Genomic DNA, 8,840 nt, shown 5'->3' with positions numbered 1-8,840 from the left:
TAGAAGCATGTTTGTTGATTGCAGAAATATTTTTGGATGATATCATCTTTGGGGCAGATGATAAGAGTGTTGAATTTTCCAAAGCCATAAGGAGAGAGTTCAAAATGTCCATGATTGGTGAGATCAAGTTCTTCACTCAATTTCAAGTGTCCCAATTGAAAGGAGGAATCTTCAAAGGAAAAAAAGTATGTAAAGGAGATTCTGAAGACGTTCAGTATAGAGGAGGCAAAATCGGTGGGAATCCTAATGGTGATCAGATGCAAGCTATGAAAGGAAGATGGAAGCTTTGAAGTAAATGAGACACTTTATTGATCAATGATTGGTAAATTGTAGTATGCTGTGTATATCAGGCCAAACATAGCATAGGCAGTTGGCATAGTAGTCATATTTGCAACCAACACAAAGGAGTCACATATGGTAGTTATGAAAACAATCTTAAGATATCTAAAGGGTACTAAAGAGTATGGCCTATGGTATCCTTGCAAAGGAGACTTTGAGCTCAATGTATTTATTGATGCTAATTGGATGGGGAACATAGATGACATAAAGAACACTATTGATGGTTCATTCTTTCTTGGAAGAAGACTGATTGCTTGGGCTAGCAAGAAGCAAAATTGCAAATTACAATCGACATTAGAAGCATAGTATGTTGTTGACACTGAACTGTATTCAAGTTTTTTGGATGAATTAACTTATTGAAGAAATTTGAGAGAAGATGAAGGAATTGATGGTTATCAACTGTGATAACACTAGTGCAATCAACATATCCAAAAACCCGGTGATGCACTCAAATACAAAGCACATATCAATCAAGTAACATTTTCTAAGAGAGAAAGTGCAGGAAAAATAATTTAGGTTGGAACATGTACCAACCAAGGAGTAATTAGTAGATATATTTATAAAGCCTCTTCAAAAGGATACCTTTGAGTATCCAAGAGAGAATTCAAGGGTATTACCCCCAATGAAGCCTGAATTAATAATGGTAAAGTAGACATAAATCCATGATTAGGTAGTAGAGAAATCAAATGGTGGATTGATGAGCAAAAGGGATTACTCTAGAGTGGGAGCAGTGAAAAAGTGAAGGTTGCATACCTTTTGCATTATTGTCAAAGGGGGAGAAGTTTGAAGAAGTAGAAGAGGAACACGTAGAAGAAAAATCTAAAGATCAAATAGAGGAGCAAGATTAAGGAGAAGTAAAAGCCCGACATAAGGAGAAGCAACAAGCAGATGAATAGTAAGAGCACAGAGAAGTTGAAAGAGATCAGTAAAAGGAAGTGAAGTCGAAGTGTACCCATAAAGTAGGATTTAGATTGGTCAAAGGAATGTGGATGCATCATCTTAGGGGGAGATGATGAGAAGAAGGTCAAAGGTGAAAGCACCAATATGTTGAAGTTGAAAAGGTGCAAATGTTAAAGTGTTTCCATCAATGCTAAAGGGGGAGATTGTTGGCATACTATCTCAAAGCTCAAAGATCAACTAGTAGAATGATTAGTGGACTCAATTACAATGATGTTGTCATTGATGTCAAGTCACAAGAAGGAACCAAGACCAAGAGGGAGAAATGACCTGCAAGGCACATGGATCTCATACGTGCGACTCTAGTTCACAAGGGTAATCAGAGGAAGGTGAAGGACAATCTTAGCATAGGTGATGAAAAATGTTATATACTTAGATAGAGCTATGCTAAGTGAAGAGAGAATGTGCAGAAGGATGTCAAGCCAAAAGGAAGATGAAGCGATTGGTGATCATTTAGGATGGAGTGGAAAAATCGGCAAGGAAAGCATGAACGAGATATCCATGACTACTATGTCACATAGTAAGTAGTGGTGCACTCATCATTATGCTTAATGGAGTTAGAGTTGTCACATCAGGTAACGATCAAAATAATTCTTGAATTTGAATTCTTTCTAGTAATTCAAGGCATAAAGAACATGTGAAACTGATGACCCTTGTACGAGCACACTACATCTGACAAGAGTAGTGCAATACAATAATGGGAAGACAAGATAGAAGTAGGTTTGAGAATTCAAATTTTGAATTCATAGATTAGGGTTTCAAATCCAAACCAAATGAGACTATTAAAAGGAAATAAAGTCATAAGAGATAAGGTTAGATTTTTGATTGATTAACTAAAGAGCCAAGTTCAATGTGAAGAGAGTGATAGAATAAAGTCATAGCTAAGGAGTTATCATATGTGCTAAGGAAAAACCAGCAAGCCAAAACAACACAATAGTGATTACATGCAAGATAAAATAGAGCTAAGTGCACAAGTGATCATGTTTGAAGTTGCATTATTGAGAGAAGGCATAGCATAGTTCCAAGCAGGTCAGAATAACTGCAAATGGATCTATATCCAAGCTATGTGAAGTAGATATCTTATTAGATCATTCCCTATTGTTTACTAATCTCTACAATAGCAAATGTCGTTGAGTTAAAAGGGTGACACATTAAATTATGTTTCAAAATCAAGGTAAGGCTTTTACAAGTCATATATAAATCCCTTAACCGAGTGACACCTTAGAGTATCTTTGTAATCTTTTAACAGAGATAAGCTCTTGACCGAGCATGCTTCAAAAGAGTGCAAGCTTTGTGAGGATCAACTCACACACCATGGTTTTTACCCTAGCTAGATTTCCACAAAATAAATAATGTGTTATGTGTTGTTATTGACATGTTCATTGATTTTTCTTGACTCTGATTGATAAAATATAGCTAGCGCTAACTTGTAAACTATCATAAAGTAGAGCATAAGAAGAAAAGTTGAAACTGCTAAAATATACTAATTCACGCATATCAACTTGTGATTAGACCAACACAGTGAAATAGTGTTTGGATAGCTATGTGGACTCATGGGATTAATTGACATTGAAAAAGGATGTAATTGCTTATTTAAACTATACTTTATTATTAAATTGAAATTTATAGTGTTAATGTGTATTAATATTTAAAAGAGATTATTCAATATTTGAACAAAATTAAACATGTTCTATTTTTAATTGAGTAGATGAGATTTTCATTGTTGTGTTTTAATCAATAATTAGATGGGAAAGATCTCTCTCTCTCTCTCTCTCAAGGTTAGATTGTCACATTTGCCTATGATGAGACTTGTGTTATACTCAACAGCTGTCATTAGTAGTATTGTATAACCCTAACCCTATTTTGAGACCTAGTAAAGAGTGTCTTTATTTTTATATGACTTTTGTAGAAATTCCACTGCATAATGAGTTTATGTAAATAAATTAATATTGTGTGAGGTTGAGTGGTTAATTATAATTAGTTGAGTTTACTATTACTTGTACATAGTGAAATAGTGTTTGGCTAACTATGTGGACTCATGTGATTAATCATCATTGAAAAAGGAAGTACTTGCTTACTTAAACTATGATTTATTATACTTTTTTCATAGGCTATTATATTTCATTGACCTATGCTCAATTAGTTTAATTACTCAGTTAATTCTCACCAATCATAAGAATTTATCCTTTTCAATTTCAAAATAAGTGTTTGGACAAGCTCTAGTTAAAGTTGTGATGTCCAAAGTGTTGGTAATCTGATTGAAAAGATCACTATTGAAGAAGAGAGACTATTGCAAAGAAGGAGATTGTTGATGAAGAATGTTTTCAATCATTCTTTTGTCACTGATGTCAAACCTGTTATTTGCTGGAATGACAATTGCTTATAAGATCCGAGTTCTATCACTTAGTTGATTGATGAAGAGGATTTAATCAACAAGATGTAACAAAAGTACCTAAGGGAAAGGTTGAGTTATGGTTTTGTAATGAAGTGTAAGGATTAGCTAAGACAATGGTAAAATGATGTATTGATAATATACTTGAAGATACAGATGTCGGCCACACTTAGAAACACTGGAAGAATACGTTTTAACAAGGCTGTCTGCAAAGCTTAACTAAGTTTATTAGTAAGTGTCGAGCAAGCTAGTTCATGCCAAGAAGATTTTTAGTAAGTGTTAGGCAAATGAAAAATCTACTGTGTGCCGAGTGATACAGAAGGAGCTATGCAAGTTTAGGTGCCAAGCAAAGTAATAGGTGTTGAGCATAAGAAAACTTAGTGGATATCGAGTGAATCCATAGCAGGTGTCGAGCATCAAAAAAAATATAGTTGATGTTGAGTAACACAGTATGTGCCGAGCACCATAATTTCAATAGTGCTGAGCTGTTGCATTATTTGAAAAGTCAAAGATTTGCCAAATCTGAGCTAACAAAGTTGTTACCTTGAATTTTGTGAACTAGATGGAGGATAAGGATGATGAGCTGGAGGCACAAAATTTTAGATAAACCATTTTTGGGTGAATTCAGGAGGATTCTTCATGATGTTTCTAGAAGGAACAAGATATGGGTTAGATTCAATGAATCCTACCTAATCCATTCGTATCAAAATTAAAGGAGGGAAGAATCGAGCAAGAAAAGCAATTTTAGACTTCTATTTAAGAAGTCACAGGCCAAGAAGCTAGAGTTGTTAGTGTGCCAAATTACGAAGTGGTTGAAGGGTGTCAAGGAGAAGGCATTGAGAAGAAGGAAGAACAAAGCACAGAGACTTTGCTTTGACAAGTGGTTAGAGAGAGGAGACTACACTGGTATATTGAGCATGGAGGCTCAAGGAGATGAACCTTAAAAGTAGAACAAGCTATCAAAGCTGCAGAGATTGAAAGCCAGGCAAATTGTGAAGACCTGAACTGAGATCTAAAATCTGCAAGATAAGTTGTGAGTTGTATTAGGTCAAAAGCCCTTGTTGTTACTCTCTAACAATTGTATCAGTTAGGGTAAAATCCTATGGACTTAGATTGGTTTACAACCATTTATAAATCATTTAACAGGGTGACATTTGAAGTGAAAGTTCTAAAGTCCTCTGACTAGGCCCACTTCTAACAAGGTGGTTAAATCCTTTGACCAGGTCACATTTAACAGTGTGTTGTAGCCTTTAACAAGGCATGCCTTTCATAGGGCATCACTTTAGAAGAGTGAGAATTGAGTAGCATGCTACTCGTGGTTTTTCCCAAATTAGGTTTCCATGTAAATCACTATGTTATGTGTTGATCTTTCATGTGTTACTCTTACGTGTTGATTTTCAGTAACTTGCTAAGTAGGAAAGTTTAAGCTTGGATAAATGAATAGTTTGATGGACTCACTTTACTTGATGAAAAAATTTTATTAGGACATTTTGACCTTGAATAATTGATTCACCCCCCCTCTCAATTATTCTAAAAAAATTCTAACAATTGGTATCAGAGCCATCTACTGATTTAGTTTCAAGGTACTAGAAGCAAGAAGATCAAGATGTCTAAGAGAGAAGTTCCCAAGCTCAATAGAGATAAATTCACTGCATGGAAAAGTCTAATGAAGCTGCATCTTGGATCAATAAGTGATCATGCACAAACCTTAATTGAAGTAGAACATGTTGACCCAACTCTACTCGCTGCAGAAGATATGAAGAAAAAGGAGCAAAATCAAGCAATGCTGGAGATTGCCTCTACCCTCAACTATGTTGAATTTGATGACATCAAGGGATGTAATTCTGCATTAAAAATGTGGAAAGCCTTGAATAATATTTATGGAGGAGATAAGAATTTTCAAAGAGCAAAAAGAGAAAGCCTCAGAGGAAAGTTTGATGACATGAAAATGGAAGAAGGTGAAAATGCTCCTCAATATGCCTCCAGAATAAAAGAAGTAGTAAGTGCAATAAGAAGTCTGGGTGGTCATTTAGAGGATGATACTGTTAAGAGCAAATTCTTCAGAACCTTGCTATCCATCTATGCTATTAGAGTTTCAGCCATCCAGGAGTTAAGATGTGTACCAGAGAATGCACTAACTTTTGAAGGGATAGTAGGAACACTTACTGCATTTGAGTTGTCTAACTTTGATAATTATAGACCTAAGAATCTTGAATCTAATTTCAAGGCCAAGCTAACATTAAAAGACACTGAGGAGGTGAAACCAAAGAAGAAGAATAAAAAGACAAAGTATGCATCTAGTGATAGTAGCACATATGAAGAAGATGTGGAACAATTGGAAACATTACTAACCATAAGATTTCATAGAGGCAATGGTAAATTCAAAGGTAATCTGCCTATCATATGTTTTAATTGCAATGAAGTAGGACATATTGCTGCAAGATGCACTCAGAAGAAGAACTACAAAGAAGTAAACAAGTACAAAAACAAAAGAGAAGATGATAGCAGAGATTACAAGGACAAAGACAAAAGGTGCTACATTGCTAAAGAAGAATATTCTGATGATGATGATGATGATGAAATAGTCTATGTAGCCATGAAAGATGAAACAGATGAAGATGAAGCAACAACACTGGTAACCTGTGTGAACAAAAATGACAAATGGATCATAGATAGTGGATGCTCGCATCATATGACAGGAGACAAAAGTAACTTTATTATCTTTACTCAATATGATGGAAATAGTGTTAGATTTGGAAATGATGCTCCATGTCAAATCAAAGGAAAAGGTTCTATTAAACTTACAAAGAAGATCTCATGTGATAATGCATACTATGTTGAAGGATTGAACTACAATTTACTGAGTGTATCACAGTTAGGCAATGTAGGTTGCAAAGTAAAATTTGGAAACTAAACTACCAAAATCTATGACACTGATGGAAATCTGATAGAAAAAGGTGATCAAACTAGGAGTAATTTGTTCTACCTAGAGATGGAAGACACAACCTATCTTATTGTTAGATTTGATGATGTTTGGTTATGGCATAAAAAACTATGTCATGTTAACTTTGATAATCTGATTAGTATCAACAAAAAAAAAAAAGTTAGAGGTTTGCCAAAACTAAAGAAGCTTGAAAATACAATGTATAAACAATGTCAACTAGGGAAGATGACCAATTCAAGTTTCAAAAGAAAAACCTACACCTCTAAAGAAGTATTAGAGTTAGTCCATACAGACTTATGTGGCCCAATAGAAGTGCAAAGCTACCAAGGAGACAAATACATAATGTTGTTTGTAGATGACTACTCCAAAATGATGACTACCATGTTCTTAAAGCAAAAATTTGATGCATTTCAAATGCTTAAGTGGTATTTGGTGAGGGCTGAGAAAGAAACAGGAAAGAGTCTGAAGTGCCTAAGATCAGACAGAGGAGAAGAGTTTACATCAAAAGAGTTTGAGACATTTTGCAATGATAAAGGAATTAAAAGACAAACATCCGCACCAAGAACTCCACCTCAAAATGGCATTGCAGAGAGGAGGAATAGATCAGTGATAGACTGTGCCAGAACTTTAATGATAAAGAAGAATGTTGCACTGAAGTACTGGAGAGAAGTTGTTAGTATTGCAGTCTACACCCTGAATCGAGTTCAAGTCAAGAAAGGTACAAATGCAACACCTCTTGAATTATGGTATGGTCACTCACCCAATGTAAAACATTTCAAAGTATTTGGTTGCAAATGCTATATTTTTAAGGATACTAGAAATGACAAGTTTGATTCAAAGAGTGATGAAGGCATATTCCTTAGATACTAGAAGCAAAGCATATAAGTGTTTGAGTACTAACACTAACAAGATGGTGGAGAGTGCAAATGCAAAATTTAATGAGCATATAGAAGCTTAGGTTGATGAAATTAAGAAACTAGAAGAGTATAGATCCTTTGTATATTTCTATAAAGGAATGTCTACTAAAGAAGAAGCTACCGATTAGGTTGGGATTTAACAACAAGTTTCAGTATCAGCTGAGTCACAACTAGTGAATGCTGAGCTACATTCAAAAGTCAAGTTGTAGAATGAAAATAATGCACATTCTAACTCTGAAGTCAGTACACATGAAAGAAATGATGAAATACCAGAAAGAGATGTGCATAGTGACTCTGAAGCTGAAAGATCAAACATGGAAAGAAGGACAGAACCAAGGCTATCCAAGTATGTAAGAAGACATCAACCTGTAGAACAAGTAATTGGTGACAAGGAAGCCAGACCAATGACAAGGAATAGACTAAGAAATTAATCATGTCTGATGAGCAAGATTGAACCTAAAATAGTGAAAGATGCACTACAAGATGATGACTGGTATAAGGCCATGGAAGAAGAAATAGATCAAATTAAGAAGAACAAAACCTGGACCTTAGTTCTAAGACCAGCTGATAAGAATGTGATTGACACCAAATGGGTATTTAGGAACAAGCTTGATGAGAATGGTGAGATCATAAGAAATAAGGCTAGATTAGTTTGCAAAGATTATGCACAAGAAGAAGGACTAGACTCTGGGGAAACTTTTGCCCCTATTGCAAGAATGGAAGGAGTAAGAACATTACTTGCATATGCTACCTACAAAGGTTTCAAAGTCTACCAAATGGATGTAAAGTCTAATTTTCTAAATGGTATACTAGAAGAGGAAGTCTACATAGAACAACTAGAGGATTTTATTGATGAAAACAACAAGGATATGGTTTGTAAATTGCACAAAACACTCTATGGTTTGAAGCAAGCACCTAGAGCATGGTATGAGAGACTGCACAAATATCTTGTGAAGATAGGATTTGAGAGAATAGATGATAATAGCAACCTATATATCAAGGCAAAAATAGGTAAAGAGATTTTGATATCTAAAATCTTTGTTAATGATATAATATTTGGAGGAAAAGATGCCCTATGCAAAGATTTTGCTGATCAGATGAAACATGAGTTTGAGATGTCAATGTTTGGAGAAATCAAATTCTTTGTTGGATTGCAAGTACATCAACTAAAGCATGGTATATTTGTGACCCAATCAAAATATATCAAGGAGATACTCAAGAAATTTGGCTTGAAAGATTCAAAACCAGTCAGTACACCAATGATAACGAGACATAAGCTATCCAAGAATGA

This window comes from Cupressus sempervirens, chromosome 7 (assembly GCF_028749045.1).
Source record: "Cupressus sempervirens isolate cs-2001-9-10 chromosome 7, ASM2874904v1, whole genome shotgun sequence".
In the NCBI taxonomy this organism is placed as follows: Eukaryota; Viridiplantae; Streptophyta; class Pinopsida; order Cupressales; family Cupressaceae; genus Cupressus; species Cupressus sempervirens.
Note: the sequence above shows the minus strand (reverse complement) of the source record.